This window comes from Balaenoptera physalus (genome assembly GCF_965194825.1).
Source record: "Balaenoptera physalus genome assembly, chromosome: 2".
NCBI classification, from domain to species: Eukaryota; Metazoa; Chordata; class Mammalia; order Artiodactyla; family Balaenopteridae; genus Balaenoptera; species Balaenoptera physalus.
Genome location: NC_138883.1, coordinates 16,100,096 through 16,125,946, shown reverse-complemented (window position 1 = coordinate 16,125,946; position 25,851 = coordinate 16,100,096). Strand labels below are relative to the sequence as shown.

The 25,851-nt window shown below is 42.0% G+C and overlaps 1 protein-coding gene across 5 annotated transcripts in view; it reads right to left on the bottom strand.

Moving 5' to 3' along the window:
- The window catches only part of GALC (galactosylceramidase), a 183,908-nt gene that overhangs the window by 73,713 nt on the left and 84,344 nt on the right, over positions 1-25,851 (bottom strand). For 3 of the 5 annotated variants that reach the window (XM_082451292.1, XM_082451295.1, XM_082451293.1), the window contains exon 19: positions 17,793-17,902. The exons of 1 other annotated variant lie outside the window; for it this stretch is intronic. The gene's annotated coding sequence lies outside the window, so the exon portion shown is untranslated. Of the gene's footprint in view, positions 1-14,624; positions 17,041-17,792; positions 17,903-25,851 lie in introns of those variants that run through there. One more of the 5 variants, XM_082451294.1, reaches the window with a different exon arrangement.

Sequence of the window (25,851 nt, the reverse complement as noted above, 5' to 3'; positions counted from 1 at the left end):
GGGCACGTCTCCACATGGCTAAAACCCGCAGTGGCCTCTCATCGCACTTAGGATCAAACGCCCTCCCTATCACACACCGTCCAGCTCCTGCCTGACTCCCAAGCGTCATTCCCTTCCCGTCTCCATGCATTTTTCCCCCAGCCTCACGGGGCTTCTTACGCTGTTCTTTCCCCAACACCCCAAGCTCTTCCCCATCTCAGGGCCTTCGCCCTCCTGCTTCCATGGCCGAAATCCTCCTCCCAGATCCTTGCTCTCACTCGGAATCCAGCCCAAAGAGGCCCACCCTGCCTACCCAACTGGAGTAGATTTCTCCGTCCCACCCCCTTCCCAGGCACAAACAAGCCCATTCTTATGAAACATTTCCTTCCTGGCATTTACCGCACTCTGAAACCATCTCTTAAATTTTCTGTTTGCTAATAGCGTGGACTGAATGTTAGTGCTCCCCCAAAATGTATATGTTGAAGCCCTAACCCTCAAGGTGATGGTATTTGGAGGTGGGGCCTTTGGGAGAGAATTAGACTTAGATGAGATCATGAGAGCAGGGCCCCTACGATGGGATTAGTGCCCTTATAAGAGGAGGAAGAGAGACCAGAGCTCTCTCTCTCTCTCTCTCTCTCTCTCTGCCATACGAGGACACAGTGAGAAGACAGCCATCGGTAAGCCAGGAAGAGGGCCCTCACCAGAACCCAACCTGGTGACACCCTGATCTCAGACTCCAGCCTCCAGAATGGTGGGAAATAAATGTCTGAGTTTAAGCCATTCAGTGTGGTATTTTGTTGTAGCAGCCCGAGCTAACTAAGACAGCTTGTTATCTGTCTCTTTTCCTCCCCCAAGCAATGAGTGACTCCCTTACAATTTCCATCCAAAGAAAAACATCTCCCTCTTCCCAAATGCATGATGATCTCCCAAGCCCATAAGCTATGATAAGGGCATAATAATAACTGTTAACGTGTATTGAGTACTTATGTGGGAGGCAAATGGCTGATGCGTATTAACCATTTAACAAAACCTTATAAGATTGTTACCATTATTATGCTCATTTTCTCCTGAGGAAGCTAAGGCACAGAAAGGGTTAAACCTGGTCATGGTCATACAGCTAGTATATGGTGGTGTCAGAATTTGAACACAGACCATCTGGCCCCAGAGCTTCGATTGTTACCCACCATGCGGTGTGCTGTCTTGTACTTCTCACCACCTCTGTGAGCAGGAGGGAGGTCCGCCAGAGGGGAGACGGACACAGTCATCTCCCACCACCACACCCACTCTCTGCCTTTCCAAATTCTCATCACAGCTACAGATTTAAGGTTGAATTTAAAGGCACAGAGCAAAGGCACAGAGCAGTCATAAATTTATAGATGTAAGACGCTAAGATTTTCCCACTCAAATTCTTATTCGCTTAATCATCATTTTATGATGTTTCTCTGAATTTTCTCTATCAACATCTGCTTGGCACTAACTTGAATGCTAGTCTATGAAATCAGTTAATTGCTTACTGGCAGCGTCACCCGCATGTGCGTCGCTCAGCCACAGGATGGATGTGACTCCCAGATCAAGTCAATAAGAACATCTCCCGCTCTCTTCTCTTTCCCTTTCTTCTGTCTTTCTTATTCTGAGAGAAAGCAGAGCAGAACTACAGGAGTCAGACTCCAAAACATTTATTTCTGGGCTCTATAAGAACAGTAATAGTGACCATTTACTGAGTACTTCTTGCAGAGAGGCAGTGGAGGACAGTGGTTAAAATCTGGGCTCTAGAGCCAGAAAGGCTTTGAACATTCACTTGAGATTTTGAGAAAGTTATACCCCTTCTCAGTTCCCTCATCTGAAAAATGGGGATACATCCATCATAGAATATTTTGAATATTAAATGAGTTAAAGTATATAAAGTGTTTAGAACAGAGATAGTATACAAATGCTATATAAGTATGATAGGCCTGTCAGTTTTGGGCAAGAGAGTATAAAAGAGAGGAGTGTCAGAAGAATGGCGGAACCCCAAAAAGAGTAGGAAAGGGGCTCAACTGGCTTGTGGATTAGTACAAGTTGGCCGAAACATAACCCCAAGAAAATGCAATTACAGATAAAAGGTTTGCTGAGTTGAGATGAAACATTACAGCACAGGGCAGAGAAGAAAAGAGAAATTCTTTCATTTAGGGGTGGTACAATTTTCCCAATTGTCTTTCATTTATAATCAATTTCTAAATGCCCACGTGTCCCTCCCAAATAGGCGTCCAGCCAGTACGAGAATCATACCCTACCATTCCCCGCCCCCAAGATGTCCATGCCCAAATCCCCAGAACCAATGAACATCACTTCATATGACAAAAAAGGACTTTGCAGGTGTGATTAAGTTAAGGAGTTTGAGAGGGGGAGATTATCCTTGGTCATACAGGTGGGCCCAAGGACTCACAAGTATCCTTATTAGAGGAAGATTTGAATACGGAAATAGACAATTTGATGATGGAAGCAAGAGACTGAGTGCTGGGAGAAAGGGATCACAAGCCAAAGAATGCAGGTGGCCTCCAGAAGCTATGAAAGGCAACAAAATGCATTCTCCCCTAGATTCTCCAGAAGGAACCAGCCCTGCCAACATCTTGACATTAACCCACCAATTACTTAAAGTGGTTAAGTAATTTGTCCAAAGTTGTAAAGCTAATTCCTAGCCAAACGGGACTTCAGACCCAGTTTGAGTCCAAAATAATTACATTGAATTTAACATCTAAAACTATGTAAAACTTAAATTTTCTCTCAGTGGTCTTTCTTATACTTTGGGAATCTATTATCACATGTCTGCTGGTGTGTGCTAGCAGAGGACCACACAAAAGAACTAGAAAGAATTGATATTAACAGCAAAACTCAGGATCATCAATGCCCAAGATGAAATTGCTTGTTTAAAAACCCTAGGTATTTGGACCTGTAATTATAATGTTATCATGTTTTATGGAATGTACCGTTTTGTTATATTCAATGTTTCTAAGCATTGTAAATGGGGAACAAATAAGAGGTGACTTACATGAAAAGATGCTCATCATTGCTAATTATTAGAGAAATGCAAATCAAAACTACAATAAGGTACCAGCTCACACTGGTCAGAGTGGCCATCACTAAAAAGTCGACAAATAATAAATGCTGGAGAGGGTGTGGAGAAAAGGGAACCCTCCTACACTGTTGGTGGGAATGTAAATTGGTACAGCCACTATGGAGAACAGTATGGAGGTTCCTTAAAAAACTAAAAATAGAGTTACTATGTGATCCTGCAATCCCACTCCTGGGCATATACCCAGATAAAACTCTAATTCGAAAAGATACATGCACCTCTATGTTCACAGCAGCACTACTTACAATAGCCAAGACATGGAAACAACCTAAATGTCCATCAACAAATGAAGATGTGGTGTGTGTGTGTGTGTGTGTGTGTGTGTGTATACATATATATACATACATATAAAATACGGAATATTACTCAGCCATAAAAAAGAATGAAATAATGCCAGCAGCAACATGGATGGATCTAGAGATTATCATATAAGTGAAGTAAGTCAGAAAGACAAAGACAAATACCATATGATATCATTTATATGTGGAATCTAAAATATGACACAAATGAACCTATCTATGAAGCAGAAACAGACTCACAGACATAGATAACAGACTTGTGGTTGCCAAGGGGGAGGGGGAGTGGGAGAGGGAAGAATTGGGAGTTTGGGGTTGGCAGATGCAAACTATTATATATAGGATGGATAAACAACAAGGTCCTACTGTATAGCACAGGGAACTATATTCAATATCTTGTGATAAATCATAATGGAAAAGAATATATATATATGTATTACTGAACCACTTTGCTGTTCAGCAGAAATTAACACAACACTGTAAATCAACTATACTTCAATAAAATTTTTAAAAATAATAAAACAATAATAAGGTGTGCCTTTTGAGGTTGCCATCTATGTAGAAGGCCCCAGGCCATGATAAACATTTAATTATAACAACTGTACAAATACACCAGTGATTTTTATTTTCCTCACTTTACAATTGGGGAAACTAAGGCTTGGAGAGCTTAAATAACTCGCCTAAAGTCGCCCATTTTATGAGTGGCAGAGCCTTGGGTGGAACCAAGAGCAGTCTGCTTCCAAAATCCACTCCCTCTTCTGTAACCCCACTGAGCGGGGAGAAAACTATCAAACTCTATCTGCCTTCCTCTCAAAAAACTGTCGTCCAGAAAAGCGTTCCACCCCATCCTCAGTCCCTGATGATGACTCAGTTTGAGGGTAGCATAACAACTAGCTCTGGGGAGAGATGGGGCAGAAAGGCTGGAGGCAGAGTGAGAACTGCTCAGCCCATCGTTTTGTGCTGCTCTGCAAAGAACACGATGACTTCTTGGGATGAGCTAGAAAAGCATTCATTTTGTTGAGCCCAAGTCTGTCTGCACATGACCTCAACCCCGTTCCCGTTCCCGATCTCTGAGGTCACAGAGAACAAACCTATGCCCCCTCCAGGCAATGCAGCGTTCCTGCCTCCTGCCTGTTTTTCTTTGTCTCTGAGCTAATCACATTCCTCTTTTTCAACCACCCTTGGTGAGACCAGGTTTCTATGTTAGGATCTGTCAGAACCGGAGATGACTCCCTAACTGGCTGCCGCCTTGATTTGATTCCTGCCATCTCAGCAAGACAGACGCCTCAGGACACAGAGAGAGAAACTGGTCAGAGATTTGGGGTTTGTTTTTCTTTTCCTTCAGTTACTACTCAAGACAGTGCAATGCAATATCTAGCTCTTCTAATCGCTGCTTCCAGCCCAAGGTCAAGGGAGTGATGACTTGAAGGAAGGGCAGCCATGGTCCCCTAAGCTGGCACCGCTCACTTACACACAGGGGGCGACACATAGTGGTAGCCCACACCCCGCAGCCAACCCCATGCATGACCAGGAAGCTGCTTCAATGGGGTAGGGCGAGTATGACCTTTGGTTTCCTCCCCAGGGCAGAAACATTCCTGTCTCATCCAAGGCATTCAGCGGAGGTTCGTCTCCATCTCCAGAGATGCAGGCGGACGTAACTTCCAGACACGGAGCCCCCTGTCGCAGGAACGCCATAAATGTCCCAGGGGAAAGGCCCTGAGCAAAGGGATAGTGACCATGCTGGGTTAAGCCAATTTGTTCTCATGAAAAAGGAAGAGTTCTTCCTTCCAGGTGAGCCCCTGTGGGGTCTTCAGGCCCCTGAAGGGAATCTGACCCATGATCTCCTATAACAGTTTCCATTTTCGCCATCTTGGCTCTCCTGTAGAGAATACCATTTACGATGCCCTAATTCACAAAGCAATACAATTGAAGTATTTAAGAAAATAAATGACTCATGGCGCATTCTTCTCTAAGAAAGATGGCACCACCTCCTTCAAACAAAATCCCCTAAAGCATACCTGTGCTAAAAGAAAAGCGCATAGACTTGATCTGGATTTTATCACAAAACAACCGATTTCAACACATATTGACCTAGGATGATGTTACCACCTTGCAAACCAGATGCAGGGCTCCTGCCAAGAAATCTCTGACTTTCCAACAGTACGCTTTGGGCTCCAGGGTTCTCATGGACTTTGGTTCCGTAACCATTTCCACCAGGGTCTGGGAGCCCTGAGGTCTGTGGAACAAGTAGAATCAGGAATCTGGGGTTCAGGTCCTGTCTCTGCTTGTTTTCGTTCTGAGATTTTGCACAAACCCCTCAGGCTTCTGAGCTTTGACGACCTCATCTGTGGAACGACTATCACTTCCCACAGCAATACTTGCCTCCCGGGTTATTGTGAGAAGTAATGATGGAAGCACTGTGTCACACAAACATACCTTGTGGGATATGATCAAGGGGCAGATTCAGTTCTCACCAGCTCTATGGGTTCATCTCCCAGAACTGGTTTTTTCTTGCCCCTGTATCAGATTTAGGGAAAGTCTCATGATTCTTCCAGACACCTTAAAGTAATGAAACAAGTCTTGGTTGGGTAATTCATATCTTTGGGTCTGAATGAATAAATAAAACTTTTCACTTCTTTGTTCACTCACAGCTTCTCCGTGTTCACTGTGGGCAAGAAGGTGGGCTGCCTGCCTGGGAGGAGGTAGCGTTTGCCTTCTCTTTCCCATCCTGCACATTCATCCCTTCTCCTCAAGCTTGTTAATCATGGTTTCTGACCCTTCTGGATCAGAGCTTGAGGGAGGGAGAGAAGAAAAGGAGTTTCATCTCGGGATGACCTGGCGTGAACCCCTAGCTTCCCTCCTGGGGCTCTCCCCTGAGCCTCTGAAACATGCCCTCCCTGGCCCCATAGCTGGGGGTTGCTCTGCTGTAGTTCTATTGACTTGGACAAATGCCTCTCTTCCAGCCGACATTCACGCATCCTGCTTTAGCCGCTGGAAATCCAGACCCCCCACTCCTCTCTGGTGGGAGCCACCTCACCCCTGCTGGTTTTAACATCCTGGTTAAAACCTAAGACAGCCCCACCATCCACAAGCTCAGCCCCATCTGCTCCATAGGGCCCACTTCCTTTGCCTAGAGAGAAGCGCTGGGAGTGCAGCTGACCCCAAGGCAGTCGCAATCTCTCCATCACTCCATCCTCTCAGCAACTGGCCAGTCTCTCGCCCTCTGGGATCCTGGAGATGAGTCGTGTACCAGTCTGTGGTATCCACCAAACTGCCAGAGACACATAGTACATTCTCTGGGTAGACTCCTTACAGCCCTCCTCTCTGGACCTGAGGTGAAGCATCCTTATGAGACCAACTCACCACCCCCAACAACTCCATCTTCAATTCTCTTTCTCATCTCCTACCCTCTTGCCCATCTTTCCAACCTCTTTGAGGCTGGAGGTGAGTGGTCAGGAGGAAGTCAGAACCCAAGTTTAGTTCACAGTCTTGCCCGTGGTTTTGCACCTTACTTTGGATGGTAGCCTCTATCAACAATAATAGTAACAATGGCAGCCAATACTGATCAGTCACTAAGATGTACTGGGCACTGGACCAAGTGCTTTATGAGTATTCTCTCATTGAATCCTCACTACAACCCATGAGGAAGTTGTGCTGTTTGCCTCACTTGACAGATGAGGAGACTGAAGCTCAGAGAGGACCAGGTGACTTGGCTGGGATCACAGAGTCCATAAGGGGCAACGGTTGGATTAAAAAGCTCATTCTGAGGCCAGCGCCCCAATCACTCTCCTCATTAGACACTAGAAGGCTTGTGTAACCATCAAATCAGTCATTTATTTGATAGTCTATGAGAAAGCCTTTTGTAAAACGATAAAGTATTCTTCAATTATTTATATTGTTATTGTAGTTGTAAAAAACAGTAATTTTTATTATTCCCTTCTATTGGTATGGCTTTGGGCTTCTTATATAAGACACATTAAACACTCCAAAATGATTTAAACTGAGGCTGGGAATTGGGAGGTGATAGAATAAGTGTTACAGCAGCCATTAAAATGTCTTAAACATTAAGATTCCTAAAAATGGAATATTTAACTATATTAAGATCGCCAAGTGAAACTGGCTATTTTCCCAAGCACAATCTCTAGTAATTGCCACTTGACTGAATAGTGAACCGAACAAACTGACACGTAGGCAACACAAATGATGTTCAAGCCCCCCCATACACACACCATTAGGTACATGGAGCTTCACTGATTGCTCAGAAAAGATAACGCCTATGCTTTGTTTTGGATACATACAAACATCAGAAATATTTGCACAGGTTTCCCCTCTACCTAAAAGAATTTAAAAAGAAAGTTTTCCATTCAACCATTACATGGGTGAAAAGGATAATAATGTCAGCAGCTAACAGGAAAGGAGTCGCTGCTCTTTGCCGGGCGCTGGCCTGAGCACATCAAAAGAAAGGCTTCCTTCAACCTTCTCAATAATACTCTGAAGTAAATCCAGGAGGATTCCCAAGTTACAGAGGGGGCTTAGGATAGTCACCATGGTAGGCAGAATAATTCTCCCCAGAGATGTTCACATCCTCATCCCTGGAACCTGTGAGTAAGCTACATGGCAAAAAGACGTTGCAGATGAGATTAAGTTCAGGATCTTGACATGGGGAGATGACGATAGATGATCCAGGTGGTAATCACAAGGATCCTTGAAATCACAATGGAATCACAAGGAGACTTAAAATATGGAAGAGGCAGGCAGAGGGTAAAGTCAAATTCAAAGGCAGATTTGAAGATGTTACATTGCTGGCTTTGAAGGTGGAGGAAGGGGCCATGAGCCAAGGAGTCCAGGCAGGCCCTAGAAGCTGGAAAAGGCAAGAAACGGATTCTCTGCCAGAATCTCCAGCAGGAACACAGCCCTGCTGACACCTTGATGTTAGCCCACTGGGACCCCTTTTGGACCTCTGACCTCCAGAATTCTAAGATAGAAAAACTGTATTGTTTTAAGCCACTACATGTGTGTAACTTGTTACAGCAGCAATAGGAAACTAACACAGTCACCTCACATTAGTAAACGATGGAAGCTGGATTTGAACTCTGGTGTGCCTGACTCCAGATTTCATCCTGTGCTTTCTCACTGTTGTGGTTTGAATTGTGTCCCCGCCTCCCCACCCTCAAAAAGTAATAATAATAATGTTGAAATCCTAATCCCCAGTATCTGTAAATGTTACCTTCATTAGAAATAAGGTCTTTGCAGATGATCCAGGTAAATTGAGGTCATTAGGGTGGGCACTAATCCAAAGTGATTGGTATCCTTATAAAAGGGGGAATTTGACCACAGATGTGCAGAGAGGGAAGATGATATGAAGAGACATAGGGAGAAGACAGCCATCTACAAGCCGGGGAACTCCTGAGGCTACCAGAAGCTAGGAGAGATGCCTGGAACAGTCCTCACGCCTTCAGAGGGAGCATGGCCCTGCCAACAACTTGATTTGAAATTCCGGCCTCCTGAAGTCTGAGACAATAAAACTGAACTGTTCTAAGCCACCCAGAGTGTGGTACTTTGTTTCAGAGGCCCTAGGAAAATAGCACACCCACAGTGCAGAACAACCTCAAGGCACTTGAGTCTACAGTCTAAGGGAGACACATTCTCCACAGCCAGCATTAAGGAAGCTATTAATAAGAAACTGGAAAAAATACCAACTTACTTGTGTGCATAAGTTTTTATTTTATAGGCAATTTTTACCAGTATAAACTTATCTGATCATACCACAATCATGTAAGCAAGGCAAGGATTGTGTCTCTAGCATGGCTCTACTATAGTAGTATGTATGTTTCAGACACCAGCCTTAGACTGTGCAAATCCTGCCCCAGTCACTGACTCAGGAAAGTTACTAACCTTTGATAATCCTCGGTTTCTTCATCCGTGCAATAGAAATCATCATAATAGTTCCTGCTTCATGAGGTTCTTGAGATGGTTAAATTAGAGAACACATGTAGAGTTCTTCATCCAGCCCCAAAGAAGCCCCCAGAAAACCCTTTTATATGATAGGAAAACTGAAGCTCAGAGAAGTTAAGTGATTTCCCTAAGGACATTTGGCTTCTGTCACAAAACCAGGACTAAAATCCAAGGCTTCTAAATACTAAGGCAGGGGCTTCCCTGGTGGCGCAGTGGTTAAGAATCCTTCTGCCAATGCAGGGCACACGGGTTCGAGCCCTGGTCCGGGAAGATCCCACATGCCGCAGAGCAACTAAGCCCGTGCGCCACAACTACTGAGCCTGTCCTCTAGAGCCCGTGAGCCACAACTGCTGAGCCCGAGTGCCACAATGACTGAAGCCTGCACGCTCTAGGGCCTGTGCTCTGCAACAAGAGAAGCCACCGCAATGAGAAGCCCGCGCACCGCAAGGAAGAGTAGCCCCTGCTCACCGCAACTAGAGAAAGCCCACGGGCAGCAGCGAAGATCCAATGCAGCCAAAAATAAAATAAATAAATAAATTTATAAATACCAAGGCAGAACTCTTTGCACCAAAATATCCTGTCTCTCTATTACCTTTCATTTTCATTATTCTTTGGGTTTAAATAAATCTGAACCTTTTTATCTTTTGAGCAATTCTAAATTTAGTTCTGCTTCCCATGCCCACCCCATCAGTCAAGAAAGATTACAGTTTCTATAAACCACTAAGTCTTCTTGCCCAGTTCTTTTACAAGACCCTTTATGCCAAGAACTAAGTCATCTTATTGCCCAACAGCAAAGTAGTTCTCTCAAGATAATTCCTTCTCTAGATAAAACACCGAGACGTAAAAAGATGGAAGACACCACAGCCCCTGCCACCAGCCCCCAAACTGCTGACTCCCCCAAACCTGCCATATTGTATTCCAGAGTCACCATGGTTTGGCAAGGCAACCCTGATAACTCACGAGTTCTTCTGATGTTTGTAAATAAACTCAGCACCCTGCAGATTGAAAAGCTGCCTTGGGACCTCACTTTCCCCTTATTATATTTTCTGCATTTATCCAACCATCTCAGAAAGTGGTTCTCCTTAAAATTATGAGATGCAGAATGAAAAACCCATCGGGATTTAATGACCATATTTCAGCATCTTATTGCTTAAAGGAACTTGGCTTTTTCAGCGCTTTTGCAACTGTGCAAACAGGAAGCAGATCAAAAAGGTAGAGGGAGAATTTGATTTTTTTTTTTTTAACCTCCACAAACCACCCATCAAAGTTAAACTATTGATAGGGAGAAAGGAGAAGGTAGGAAGAACCATGGGTGAGGAGGATTGGAGAATATTTAAAAAGACAATCTCTCAGTCTAATAAAATACAATTAACTGAATTTCATCAAGGCCTCTATAAAAAATACACAAAGAATCAATATTAGGCATAAAATCCAAAAGTGGGTTGTTATCTCTAAACCAGAGAAAACATTTCATTAAGCTGAAGGGTTTTATACTCCCATTGGGAAAATTGCTTTTTCCTCACACCACTCCTTTGCTGGCTACAGAAACTCAATTGAAAAGTCAATCATCGAAATCACTTAGCAAATGTCAAAAGGTACTGCCACTTTCTAAATACATTTGTTTATGGAAAATTCAACCCCTAGAAACCCTGGCACCTTTCCTCTGAACTGGCTCACACCCCTCCAGCATTTTGCTATTTTTACTTTTTTGCAGATTTCTTTTTCTGTTTGCTTGTTTTTGTTGTTGGAAACAGAAAGCCCGTTTTATAAGGTTATGGCGAACAGCTCTTCCCTCTAACACTTCAATGTTCTTTCATAGCCACTGCACCGCCGAGCCCTCCTGCTGCCCCGAGTTATAAGTAAGCATCGCTCTTAAGTCCCATTCACCACAGCAAGAAAAGCCTTTTCCAGGCTAATCACATGCAGGGTAGTCCTTCCATACATCTTCTCTGGAAAAACCTGTTGTTTAATTCACCCTCTGCCCAGTAACAATGCTGGTTTGGTTTCAGGTCCTGCCAACCCCAGCTGGACAAGGCACGCCCCCTCCTTCACGACTCACCAAAACACAAGTGGAACAGATACACAGAGACCCCAGGAGCAGAATGTGAAGATCAGGCACACACACACAGTCAAAGCTGGAACTTAAAGAATCACCTGGAGACCTCAAGTCCTAAAGTCTTGAACCAGATAGAGCATGATGTAAAAGACTGCTGTGCCTGGATACCAATGACCTGACTCCTAGTAAATAGTAGCCACAGTAAAATAGCAATTGATGGGGTACCTCCGATGGGCACTTGACATGTTTTATCCTTCTACTTCTGAATTCTTTCTTCACTGGCAGCTGGGGCAGATTGCTGCATTTTCTGGACATAGTGTTGTTAAACTCACATGTAATACATCTGAACACGCTTTATCAACTATCAAGTGCTTTAAGACAGGAAAGAATTATTTTGCCTAGCACAACTTGCTCTATTTGTCACCAGTCTGTGTGTGTATTCATTTATTCAGCTAACTAAATTCACCAGACTGTCTACATATTTCGAACATTTTGCCTTGTCCATGTGGATGTCTCCTAAAGATGACAGATGGTGACAATAGCGGACAGCTGCAGGACAGTCCTGGCCCCTAAAGAACATGTCTGGCGTCAGTGTTCTCCTAATAATCCTTAAACTTGGAAAGCCACCTCTGATGCTGTCAGGTCCAAACCCTTTTCCTCATCACCCAGCTCTTTCCAAAAGAACTTTCCATCATCAACAGGGAAAGTATCTAAATCTTAAAAGGACTTGTAAAAAAGAATTTACTTAGTACTGAAGGATGTACTTTACCTACGTGTCGTGGTATATTTCATTAGCGTGTAACCGCCATGAAAACCTTGGTCTGCATTGCCAACAGCTCACACACGGCCTGGCACTCAGTGAAAACATAATGACAACATATTGCATCCACGAAATATCAAAAATCAGACTATAGTTAATATTAAATTGTGGTAGAAAAAGAAGCAATTGACTACATCATACAACTGAGTGAAAATCAGGATTGACCAGTAATTAGCAGGATCACGGAGGTGTGGCTATTGTACACTAAAGCCATTTAATAAATTAGCATTTGAAGAACAAAGGCAAACGTTGGGATTATTCAAGTAAGGGTGGTGGCAGCCAGCAAAGGACTTTTAGTCATAGCATTAAACCTGCCTAAATCATACATGGATCTGAGTAATGATAATACGAATTATGGTAAGAAAGCCAATATGATACTTCACACAATAATAGTAAGAATTATATATTAGATATATGTAAATATATAGTTTAGTTTATAATATTTTAACAGCATATTCGTATCCATAAAACCTTTGACTTCCAACCTCTGATCAGAGTAATAAATGCCCTTTTCCATGCCAGAGAAAGCTACTGAGACTTTAACCATAGTCATGCTGTCATCTAGTGGACATCCCTTAGAACTGCGGTTCTTCCATCTCCTGGAAATTGTTAAGAAAGGATTTAAAGTGCTAAGGTTCATGTCAGACATCGCTTTTCCCTTAGGAGGCTAATTTGTGGAATTCCTTTATAGATTTCCTTGAGTGTATCTCAGAGAATTCTTACACTATCCCTTTCTCCTGTCTTGGTAGAAAGATATTTTCAAATATGTCAGTGACACTCGGTGAGTCAGAATAGAATTTCTGTTTATCTGCTTTTGTCTAAAAATGAGAAGCTTCTCACAAGAGAAAAGATGTCCCCTGGAAAGAAGCACCATCAGAGGGGCAATCGCCTGCCTTTTGTTGAGCTCCATGGCGTGTCTTTGAGGAGCTAGACCTCAAACGGAAACTCTAGCCAATCACTTCCTCTTTTTTTTTCTTTTTGTTGTTGTCCTGAGACATTTATGAACATTGTTGCGTGACAAAAGTGCTACTGTTTGGAAAGAGATGTTTTGCTTTAGCCCCTTTACATGCATGGCTGCAGGACTGAGGTCACACCAAGAAGGAGGAAGGACGTGAATGAACAATCAGAGAAGCTGGGCTCCTTCCCCAGCTGTGCACCCTGAAGGAGTCATCTCTCCGAGCCTTAGTTTCTCCTTCTGCCAAAAGGGCAGGGGCATTAGATGATGAAAGTAACTCCTCGCTCAAAAGCACATGCAGGTACATCTACCTACATAGGTGAGCTTTACTGTCCTATGAACAAAGCAAGTACTGTGCCAGGATTACAAACATATATAAATAGATAAACATGTAATATGAATAAATATATAACATACACAATGTATTAATTTATACATTGCCTGCTATACATAAAATAATATATAATGTATAAATATATATATATATATATATGTATTTGCCAAAGTGATAAGCCAAAATATGCTGTCTTTTTATTATTTTAATTAACCTATACATTTTCGTGATATCTCCTGTGCACTAGAGCAATGCAAGTCTCACACGGTGACCATCAGAATGCTTTGGTTGACTTGGTCTCCGCTTGGGAATGGCAGCTAAGGCGGCTTCCTTACCACAAACTGCTACAAAGGCCCTTCTCCGTGGATCCTGCAGGCTTTGCAGAGGTCCTCTAGGGAAGAACTGTTTTACCCGCACACCCCGGGGTGCTCTGTTCTGAAATTCATCACCCTCCAAGGCAACACTCCTGAGGATGTGACCAACCACTGCTGAGCCCCTGGTGGCCATCTTGTCTCTGTTTGCTCTGCGGTGTCCCCATTCACTCAGCAGGAAAGGCGAGCTTTTGGTTTTAATTGTAATACAGAACCGGCCCTTTACTGGTCAAAGGCTGTTCACAGGACTCCCAGAGGCACTCAGATGGGTGCCCCTTAGGGATCTGCAGCTCCCAGCTTGGGGAAGCCTCGGGAGCTGGACAGACACACACACACCCACCCAAGGTGTCAGCTTCTTGACTTGGGCTACTTACGCCACCTCTCTGTGCCTTACTTTCTGCAAATAGTACTTTACAGGATTAAAAGAGCTCACTTCGAAAGTAGCAGAAGCAGAGGCTGCCTCCAAGATGCTGACTCCCTCTCCTCCTTACTGGAAGGAACTTCTGCCCCTGTTCCCTGGGTCTTTTCCTTCTCTGCTGAAGTGAGTAGGTCCACCTAGAAGGCAACCTTAAGGTTCCCTCTGCCTCTCTCCATAACCTGCAGCCTTGTATGCCAGCCCAGTGGGGTGTTCTCCTTTGGAAACCCCAAGCCCACCCCCACTACTGCTGCATCTCCTGAAGCACTCAGGAGCCCCAGTCTTCCCTCTTGAAACACCTCAGCTACAAAGCCCTCTGCCCAGCTCTTTCAATTCTCCAAATCTAGAATCCCTTGACTCCTTCTACAAAGGATATTCATCTTAGGTGGCCGAAATAGCTCAGTTGGGAGAGCGTTAGACTGAAGATACTCATCTCTGCCATGTATATAAAAACCAGAAGCAATCAAAATGACTAAAAACAGGGACTATTAGATTAGGGTCCACAACCTCAACTGAATGTAACATGGCCACTAAAAATTACAATTATGAAGCCACATAAAAATACAGTACATTTTACAAAATTGCAAACTATAGAATAATGCTTTGAAGACTGATTATGATGATGTCAAAATGTGCCTATACATGGGCAAAGGAATCCAGAAAGAGGAAAATTGCTTTGTTGTTAGGATATAAGTATTATGGCAAATTATTTTAAATTTTTAAAATGTCCTTTCCATTGTTATAATGTGTTCTTATAACAGATAAAATTTGACCTAACAAGCACGAAGAGCAGAATTTATTTAAAATTTCCATCTTAAATGGTTAAAATAAATAGAACACTAAAAATAACAGTGTTGAATTAAATACACATACTACAAGTTTATAGTAATGATAGCTCTCATTTCCAGAGTACTTAGTATATGCCATGCGTGCATAATCTCATTTAACCTGATAACCATACCTACAGGATTAATTTACCTAGTTTCACACATGAGGAACCTGCAGCCCAAAGAAGGGAAGTGTTGTGCCCAAGATCAGAGAACAAAAGGCAGAGGTGAGGGAGGTCTGTTTGGATTCCCAAACCCAACGATGGGGGGCAGGGGGCGGTCACTTATATTGCATGATTCATTGCTAACGCAGCCGAGCACCTATGGAGTATTAACATAAAAGTTTGGCAAAGTTTTCTGCCTTGTTTAGCAGTGCAAGCATGCCCAAATACTTCATTTGGGTAATTTATATTAGTGGAAAATGCTTAAAAGCAGATTACACTTTTCACTTTGCCTAGCTCTGAAACGCAGTTAATGGGCTACAGGTAAACTATGTGACACTTATTAAAATGGACTTTTATTGCATCCTAAATAGCTGTGGTAGCTTCACTGTGAGTTTTAAACGTGCACTGCTTTTATTTTCACTCTGAAAATACAGTTTATATGATTCCTTGCTAATCCATTTCTTATCTGATTAGTATTTGATGACTCAAGTTCAGCGGCTGACACATACTAATGATTCTGTCTACAACAGTGGAATAGGGAAGGGGTGGTGTGACCCACACAAAAAGAGTGCCTGTGATGTTCTAGACTAATTAACATCTGCAAAGCCATTTAAGTCTTCGAGAAAACACTGTACTCATGTTTTGTCATTTGGCCACTCAGAACCTTGCATGAAAATATAATTCATCTTACACAACTGGTGTCCTAGACGTTCCAAGTAAAACAAGTTGCTGTTATTGAATTATACTTTTTGGCCCCCGAAAAGTATTGAAAGGGCCCTGCATCCCAAGCCACTACAGAAATCATACCCTCACTCCCAACAATTTTGTCTGCTAAAATTAGGTTAAAGTATCTTTGATAAATGAGGAGACGGAAAGTTGTCATAAAGATGATAACTACAGAGGAATATAACGGTAGAAGAACAATCAGATTATTTGCTTTGTTGAGAGTGGAGGGCAATTATGGTCAGATTATCAATCTTTTAGCCTCAGGCCTTTATATTCTACCAAAAGTTAATGGAAAATCCGTAACACATGGAGAATTCATCACTGGCGTCACCATGTCCCTGATAATCCAGACAAGATTGGCTGTAACTCCCATTTCATTTCAACCATCCACAAGATTTCTGGGGATTCATGCCTTTCCATGGCCTCTGATTTAGAGTCCTGCTTCTGCCGAATTTGCTAAATTTCTGGATTATCTCCTCATCCGATACCTGTTCTGCTCAGCACCAACCCTCCCCAGGGACATCGCAGTTTCCTGCATCTGCACAAACCACCTTTTCTCTTTTTCTGTCTCTCTCAATTTCTCTCTCTCAGGCACACACATGCTTACATACATCATACATGCATACACACAACCATGCCTGCATTCACATGCACACACATGCACGTATACACTCACACAAGCACACCACATAGAAAAAGCATATGCTTGGGTGCACAATATACTTCACCAAAGATTTCAACAAATTGGGAAGGGGGGAGAGCTACATTACTAACATGCAGCCCCTTGGTGTTGAGCATTTGTCATCTCTGTGCATAAAATCCCTTCGAGCTCCTTACCAACAGGGGTACCATGATGGTTAACTGTATGTGTCACCCTGACAAGGTCACAAGATGCCCAGATATCAAGTTAAACATTATTTTGGGGTGTGTCTGTGAGAGGGTTTCTCAAAGAGATTAGCATTTGAATTGATGGACTAAGGCAGATGGTCCTCCTCAGGTGTGGGTGGGCATCATCCAATCTGTTGAGGGCCTGCATAGAACAAAAAAGTGGAGAAAGGTTGAATTCACTCAGCCTGACTGTTTGAGCTGGGACATTGGTTTTCTGTCTTTGGTGCTCCTGGTTCTCAGGCCTTCAGACTTTGACTGGAAACTCCATCTCGCAAAGAGCAGATCATAGGATTTCTCAGCCTCCATAATTATGGGAGCCAATTCCTTACAATAAATCTCTTTCTAGATTTACATATACATGTACATGTACATATACATATACATCCATACCCTGTTGGTTTTGTTTCTCTGGAGAACACTGACTAATAGAATAGAAGCACCTCATACTTCTTTGCCCTCTGGCCCCCTCTCCAGCTTCACCCTCCCTTCTCCTTCTCCCCAAGTCCTGATATCTATACACAACACTTCTGAAATTCCTTGGGTTGTCTTGACTCCTAAAAACCCTCAGTGCTTCCACCTTTATTCCCAGATGACTTCTCAAGATACTTTCCTAAAATAGCTCCCTTCCTGGGAATATTTCCAGTAGCAGATGTTAAAATAATACATTCTTTCCCTACATGCTTCTCTCTTCCTTACTTTTTTCATGCCTATTTTCTCCCTGACCTACTTTGTCCTGGTAGCCAGGACAATAAACAAAAGCCATATTCTGGATTTGATAAAGCCCAGTAACACAAAGAATCATTAATTAAGTTTAAAACCATTCTATCTTTATGGGTATCCCACTAATCTAAAGGACTTTACTGGCCTAGGTTGTGTTAAACACAAAGAGTTTACCTGTATATTCCTTGGCTTGGGATCCAAACCATCCAGAATCCCCATCGATTCCATGGTACTCAGTTCTATTCAGGGACAGCTGGTCAACCCTCAACCACAAGATTTGAAGCCTAGAAGGCAGATGTTCAGTAACCCAAGAAGAAAGAAAAATTAAGAAAATAATCCCATTTACAACTGCATCAAAAAGAATAAAATACCTAGAAATAAATCTAACCAAGGAGGTAAAAGACTTGTACTCTGAAAACTATAAGACATTGATAAAAGAAATTGAAGATGATGCAAACAAATAAAAACATATATCATGTTCATGGATTGCAAGAATTAATATTGTTAAAATGACCATAATACCCAAAGCAATCTACAGCTTCATGAAATCCCTATCAAAATATCAAGGGCATTTTTCACAAAACTAGAACAAATAATTCTAAAATTTCATGTAAACACAAAATAACCCAAATAGCCAAAGCAAGCTTTAGAAAGAACAAAGTTGGAGGTGTCACACTCCCTGACTTCAAACTATCAAACTATACTACAAAGCTGAAATAATCAAAAAAATATGGAACTTGGGGGGACCTTCAAGATGGTGGAGGAGTAAGATGTGGAGATCACCTTCCTCCCCACAAATACATCAAAAATACATCTACATGTGGAACAACTCCTACAGAACACCTTCTGAACGCTGGCAGAAGATCTCAGACTTCCCAAAAGGCAAGAAAATCCCCACGTACCTGGGTAGGGCAAAAGAAAAAAGAAAAAACAGAGACAAAAGAATAGGGACAGGACCTGCACCTCTGGGAGGGAGCTGTGAAGGAGGAAAAGTTTCCACACACTAGGAAGCCCCTTCACTGGTGGAGATGGGGGGGTGGGCAGGGGGGAATCTTCGGAGCCATGGAGGAGAGTGCAGCAACAGGGGTGCAGAGGGCAAATTGGAGAGATTCCCGCACAGAGGATCAGTGCCGCAGCACTCACCAGCCCGAGAGGCTTGTCTGCTCACCTGCCAGGACGGGCAGGGGCTGGGAGCTGAGACTCAGGCTTCGGAGGTCAGATCCCAGGGAAAGGACTAGGGTTGGCTGCATGAACACAGCCTGAAGGGGGTTAGTGCACCACAGCTAGCCAGGAGGGAGTCCAGGAAAAAGTCTGGACCTGCCTAAGAGGCAAAAGACCATTGTTTCGTGGTGCACGAGGAGAGGGGATTCCTCCCCTGTGTGCCCACAGAAGTCAGAGCACTGCCTAAACGAGCTCCAGAGACAGGCACAAGCCGTGGTTATTAGCTCAGACACCACAGATGGGCATAAAACGCTAACACTCCTGCTGCAGCCACCAAGAATCCTGTGTCCAAGCACAAGTCACTATCCACGCCCCCCCAGGAGCCTGTGCAGCACACCATTGCCAGGGTCCCATGATCCAGAGACAACTTCCCCAGGAGAACACACGGTGCAACTCAGGCTGTTGCAATGTCATGCCAGCCTCTGCCACCACAGGCTTGCCCTGCATTCCAGTTATAACTACTGTACCCCATCCTCCCCCCAGGCCTGAATGAGCAAGAGCCCCCTAATCAGCTGCTGCTTTAACCCCATCCTGTCTGGGTGGGAATAGATGCCTGAGTGTGACCTACATGCAGAGGCAGGTCCAAATCCAAAGCTGAACCCCAGGATCTCTGCAAACAAAGAAGAGAAAGGGAAATTTCTCCGTGCAGCCTCAGGAGCAGCAGATTAAATCCTCACAATCAACTTGATGTACCTGCATCTGTGGAATACCTGAATAGACAATGAATCATCCCAAAATTGAGGCAGTGGACTTTGAGAGCAACTGTAGACTTGGGGTTTGCTGTCTGTGACTGATTTCTTTCTGATTTTTATGTTTACCTTAGCATAGTTTTTAGCGCTTGTTATCACTGGTGGATTTTGTTATTGGCTTTGTTGCTCTAAATTTTTATTTTATTTTTTCATTTTAATAATTTTTTTCTTTCCTTTTTTCTCCCTTTTCTTCTGAGCCATGTGGCTGACACGGTCTTGGTGCTCTGGCCTGCTGTCAGGCCTGAGCCTCTGAGGTGGGAGAGCTGAGCTCAGGACATTGGACCACCAGAGACCTCCTGGCCCCATGTAATATCAATCGGTGAGAGCTTTCCCAGAGATCTCCATCTGAACGCTAAGACCCAGCTCCACCCAACAGCCAGCAAGCTCCAGTGCTGGACGCCCCATGCCAAACAACTAGCAAGACAAGAACACAACCCCACCCATTAGCAGAGAAGCTGCCTAAAATCATACTAAGTTCACAGACACCCGAAAACACACCACCAGAAGTAGGCCTGCCCACCAGAAAGACAAGATCCAGCCAAACCCACCAGAACACAGGCACCAGCCCCCTCCACCAGGAAGCCTACACAAGCCACTGAACCAACCTCACCCATTGGAGGCAGACATCAAAAACAATGGGGAATATGAACCTGCAGCCTGGGAAAAGGAGACAACAAACACAGAAGTTAAAAAAATGAGAAGACAGAGAAATATGCAACACATAAAGGAGCAAGGTAAAAACCCACCAGATGAAACAAATAAAGAGGAAATAGGCAGTCTACCTGAAAAAGAATTCAGAGTAATGATAGTAGAGATGATCCAAAATCTTGGAAATAGAATGGAGAAAATACAAGAAGCGCTTAACAAGGACCTAGAAGAACTAAAGAGCAAACAAACAGTGATGAACAATACAATAAATGAAATTAAAAACTCCCTAGAAGGAATCAATAGCAGAATAACTGAGGCAGAAGAACGGAAAACTGACCTGGAAGAAAAAATTGTGGAAATAACTACCCGCAGAGCAGAATAAAGACAAAAGAATGAAAAGAATTGAGGACAGTCTGAGAGACATCTGGGACAATGTTAAATGCACCAACATTCGAATTATAGAGGTCCCAGAAGAAGAAGAGAAAAAGAAAGGGTCTGAGAAAATATTTGAAGAGATTATAGTCAAAAACTGCCTTAACATGGGAAAGGAAAGAGTCAATCAAGTCCAGGAAGCACAGAGAGTACCATACAGGATAAACCCAAAGAGAAACACACTGAGACATATATTAATCAAACTATCAAAAATTAAATACAAAGAAAAAACATTAAAAGCAGCAAGGAAATAACAACATAACATACAAGGGAATCCCCATAAGGTTAACAGCTGATCTTTCAGCTGAAACTCTGCAAGCCAGAAGGGAGTGGTAGGACATATTTAAAGTGATGAAAGGGAAAAACCTACAACCAAGATTACTCTACCCAGTAAGGGTCTCATTCAGATTTGAAAGAGAAATTAAAAGCTTTACAGACAATCAAAATTTAAGAGAATTCAGCACCACCAAACCAGCTTTACAACAAATGCTAAAGGAACTTCTCTAGGCAGGAAACACAAGGAAAGAAAAGACCTACAAAAACAAACCCAAAACAATTAAGAAAATAGTAATAGGAACATACATATCGATAATTACCTTAAATGTAAATGGATTAAGTGTTCCAACCAAAAGACATAGAATGGCTGAATGCATACAAAAAAAAGATCCATATATATGCTGTCTACAGGAGACCCACTTCAGACCTAGGGACACATACAGACTGAAAGTTAGGGGATGGAAAAAGATATTCCATGCAAATGGAAATCAAAAGAAAGCTGGAGTAGCAATTCTCATATAAGAAAAAATGACTTTAAAATAAAGACTATAACAAGAGACAAAGAAGGACACTACATAATGATCAAGGGGTCAATCCAAGAAGAAGATAAAACAATTGTAAATATTTATGCACCCAACATAGGAGCACCTCAGTACATAAGACAAATGCTAACACCCATAAAAGGGGAAATCAACAGTAACACAATCATAGTAGGGGAACTTAACACACCACTTTCACCAATAGACAGATCGTCCAAAATGAAAATAAATAAACACAAGCTTTAAATGACATATTAAACAAGATGGATTTAATTGATATTTATAGGATATTCCATCCAGAAACAACAGAATACACTTTCTTCTCAAGTGCTCATGGAACATTCTCCAGGATACATCATATCTTGGGTCACAAATCAAGCCTTGGTAAATTTAAGAAAACTGAAATCATATCAAGTATCTTTTCTGATCACAATGCTATGAGACTAGATATCAATTACAGGAAAAGATCTGTAAAAAAATACAAACACATGGAGGCTAAACAATACACTACTAAATAAACAAGAGATCACTGAAGAAGTCAAAGAGGAAATCAAAAAATACTAGAAACAAATGACAATGACAACCCAAAACCTATGAGATGCAGGAAAAGCAGTTCTAAGAGGAAAGTTTATAGCAATACAACCCTACTGCAAGAAACAAGAAAAATCTCAAATAAAGAACCTAACCTTACACCTAAAGCAATTAGAGAAAGAAAAACAACAACAAAAAAAACCCCAAAGTTAGCAGAAGGAAAGAAATCATAAAGATCAGATCAGAAATAAATGAAAAAGAAATGAAGGAAACAACAGCCAAGATCAATAAAACTAAAAGCTGTTTCTTTTTTTTTTTTTTTTAATGGAAACATGCAGTATCTGTCTTTCTCCTTTTTTAAAATTTATTTATTTATTTTTGGCTGCATTCAGTCTTCGTTGCTATGCACGGCCTTTCTCTAGTTGCGGCAAGCGAGGGCTACTCTTCATTGCACTGCGCAGGCTTCTCACTGTGGTGGCTTCTCCTGTTGTGGAGCACAGGCTCTAGGAGCACGAGCTTCAGTAGTTGTGGCTTGCACGGTCTAGAGCACATGCCCAGTAGTTGTTGCGCACAGGTTTAGTTGCTCCACAGTATGTGGGATCTTCCCAGACCAGGGCTCAAACCCGTGTCCCCTGCATTGACAGGTGGATTCATAACCACTGCGCCACGAGGGAAGCCCTAGAAGTTGGTTATTTGAGAAGATAAACCAAAATGATAAACCATTAGCCAGACTCACTAAGAAAAAATGGGAGAAGACTCAAATCAATAGAATTAGAAATGAAAAAGGAGGAGTAACAAATGACACTGCAGAAATACAAAGGATCATGAGAGATAACTACAAGCAACTGTATGCCAATAAAATGAACAACCTGGAAGAAATGGACAAATTCTTAGAAATGCACAACTTTCTGAGATTGAACCAGGAAGAAATAGAAAATATAAACAGACCAATCATAAGCACTGAAATTGAAACTGTGATTAAAAATCTTCCAACAAACAAAAGCCCAGGAACGGATGGCTTCACAGGCAATTTCTATCAAACATTTAGAGAAGAGCTAACACCTATCCTTCTCAACCTTTTCCAAAATATAGCAGAGGGAGGAACACTCCCAAACTCATTATGTGAGGCCACCATCACCCTGATACCAAAACCAGACAAAATGTCACAAAAAAAGAGAAAACTACAGGCCAATATCACTGATGAACATAGATGCAAAAATCCTCAACAGAATACTAGCAAACAGAATCCAACAACACATTATAAGGATCAGACACCATGATCAAGTGAGGTTTATCCCAGGAATGCAAGGATTCTTCAATATATGCAAATCAATCAATATGATACACCATATTAACAAATTGAAGAATAAAAATGATATGATCATCTCAATAGATGCAGAAAAAGCTTTTGACAAAATTCAACACCAATTTATGATAAAAACCCTCCAGAAAGTAGGCATAGAGGGAACTTACATCTACACAATAAAGGCCACATATGACAAACCTACAGCTAACATCATCCTCAATGGTGAAAAATTGAAACCATTTCCACTAAGATCAGGAACAAGACAAGGTTGTCCACTCTCACCACTATTATTCAACATTGTTTTGCAAATTTTAGCCACAGCAATCTGAGAAGAAAAAGAAATAAAAGGAATCCAAATCAGAAAAGAAGAAGTAATGCTGTCACTGTTTGCAGATGACATGATACTATACATAGAGAATCCTAAAGATGCTACCAGAAAACTACTAGAGCTAATCAATGAATTTGGTAAAGTAGCAGGATACAAAATTAATGCACAGAAACCTCTTGCATTCCTATACACTAATGATGAAAATATCTGAGAGTAAAATTAAGGAAATACTCTCATTTACCATTGCAACAAAAAGAATAAAATACCTAGGAATAAACCTACTTATGGAGATAAAAGACCTGTATGCAGAAAACTGTAAGACACTGATGAAAGAAATCAAGGATGATACAAACAGATGGAGAGATATATCATGTTCTTGGATTGGAAGAATCAACACTGTGAAAATGACTATACTACCCAAAGCCATCTACAGATTCAATGCAATCCCTATCAAACTATCAATGGCATTTTTCACAGAACTAGAACAAAAAATTTCACAATTTGTATGGAAACACAAAAGACCCCAAATAGCCAAAGCAATCTTGAGAAAGAAAAACAGAGGTGGAGTAATCAGGCTCCTGGACTTCTGACTATAGTACAAAGCTACAGTAATCAAGACAGAATGGTACTGGCACAAAAACAGAAATATAGATCAATGGAACAGGGTAGAAAGCCCAGAGATAAACCCACACACATATGGTCACCTTATCTTTGACAATGGAGGCGAGAATGTACAATGGAGAAAAGACAGCCTCTTCAATAAGTGGTGCTGGGAAAACTGCACAGCTACATGTAAAAGAATGAAATTAGAAGACTCCCTAGCACCATACACAAAAATAAACTCAAAATGGATTAAAGACTTTTAAGGCCAGATACTATAAAAGTCTTACAGGAAAAAATAGGCAGAACACTCTATGACATACATCACAGCAAGATCCTTTTTGACCCACCTCCTAGAGAAATGGAAATAAAAACAAAAATAAACAAATGGGACCTAATGAAACTTCAAAGCTTTTGCACAGCAATCGAAACCATAAACAAGATGAAAGGAAAACCCTCAGAATGGGAGAAAATATTTGCAAATGAAGCAACTGACAAAGGATTAATCTCCAAGATTTACAAGCAGCTCATGCAGCTCAATAACAAAAAAACAAACAACCCAATCCAAAAATGGGCAGAAGACCTAAATAGACATTTCTCCAAAGAACATATACAGATTGCCAACAAACACATGAAAGAATGCTCAACATCATGAATCATTAGAGAAATGCAAATCAAAACTACAATGAGATATCACCTCACACCGGTCAGAATGGCCATCAACAAAAAATCTACAAACAGTAAATGATGGAGAGGGTGTGGATAAAAGGGAACCCTCTTGCACTGTTGGTGGGAATGTAAATTGATACAGCCACTATGGAGAACAGTATGGAAGTTCCTTAAAAAACTAAAAAGAGAACTACCATACGACCCAGCAATCCCACTACTGGGCATATACCGCAAGAAAACCATAATTCAAAAAAAGTCATGTACCACAATGTTCACTGCAGCTCTATTTACAATAGCCAGGACGTGGAAGCAACCTGTGTCCGTCGACAGATAAATGGATAAAGAAGATGTGGCACATATATACAATGGAATATTACTCAGCCATAAAAAGAAACGAAATTGAGTTATTTGTAGTGAGGTGGATGGACCTAGAGTCTGTGTCATACAGAGTGAAGTAAGTCAGAAAGAGAAAAACAAATACCGTATGCTAACACATATATATAGAATCTAAATAAAATTTTAAAATGGTCATGAAGAACCTAGGGGCAGGATGGGGATAAAGACGCAGACTTACCAGAGAATGGACTTGAGGACACAGGGAGGAGGAAGTGTAAGCTGCAACAAAGTGAGAGAGTAGCATTGACATATATACACTACCAAATGTAAAACCTATAGCTAGTGGGAAGCAGCCGCATAGCACAGGGAGATCAGCTCAGTGCTTTGTGACCAGCTAAAGGGGTGGTATAGGGAGGGTGGGAGGGAGACGCACGAGGGAGGAAATATGGGGATATATGTATACATATAGCTGATTCACTTTGTCATACAGCAGCAACTAACACAACATTTTAAAGCAATTATACTCCAACTAAGATTTAAAAAAAAAAAAGAGGTACAAACCGCTTATAATAAATGTCACAGGGATGTAATATACAGT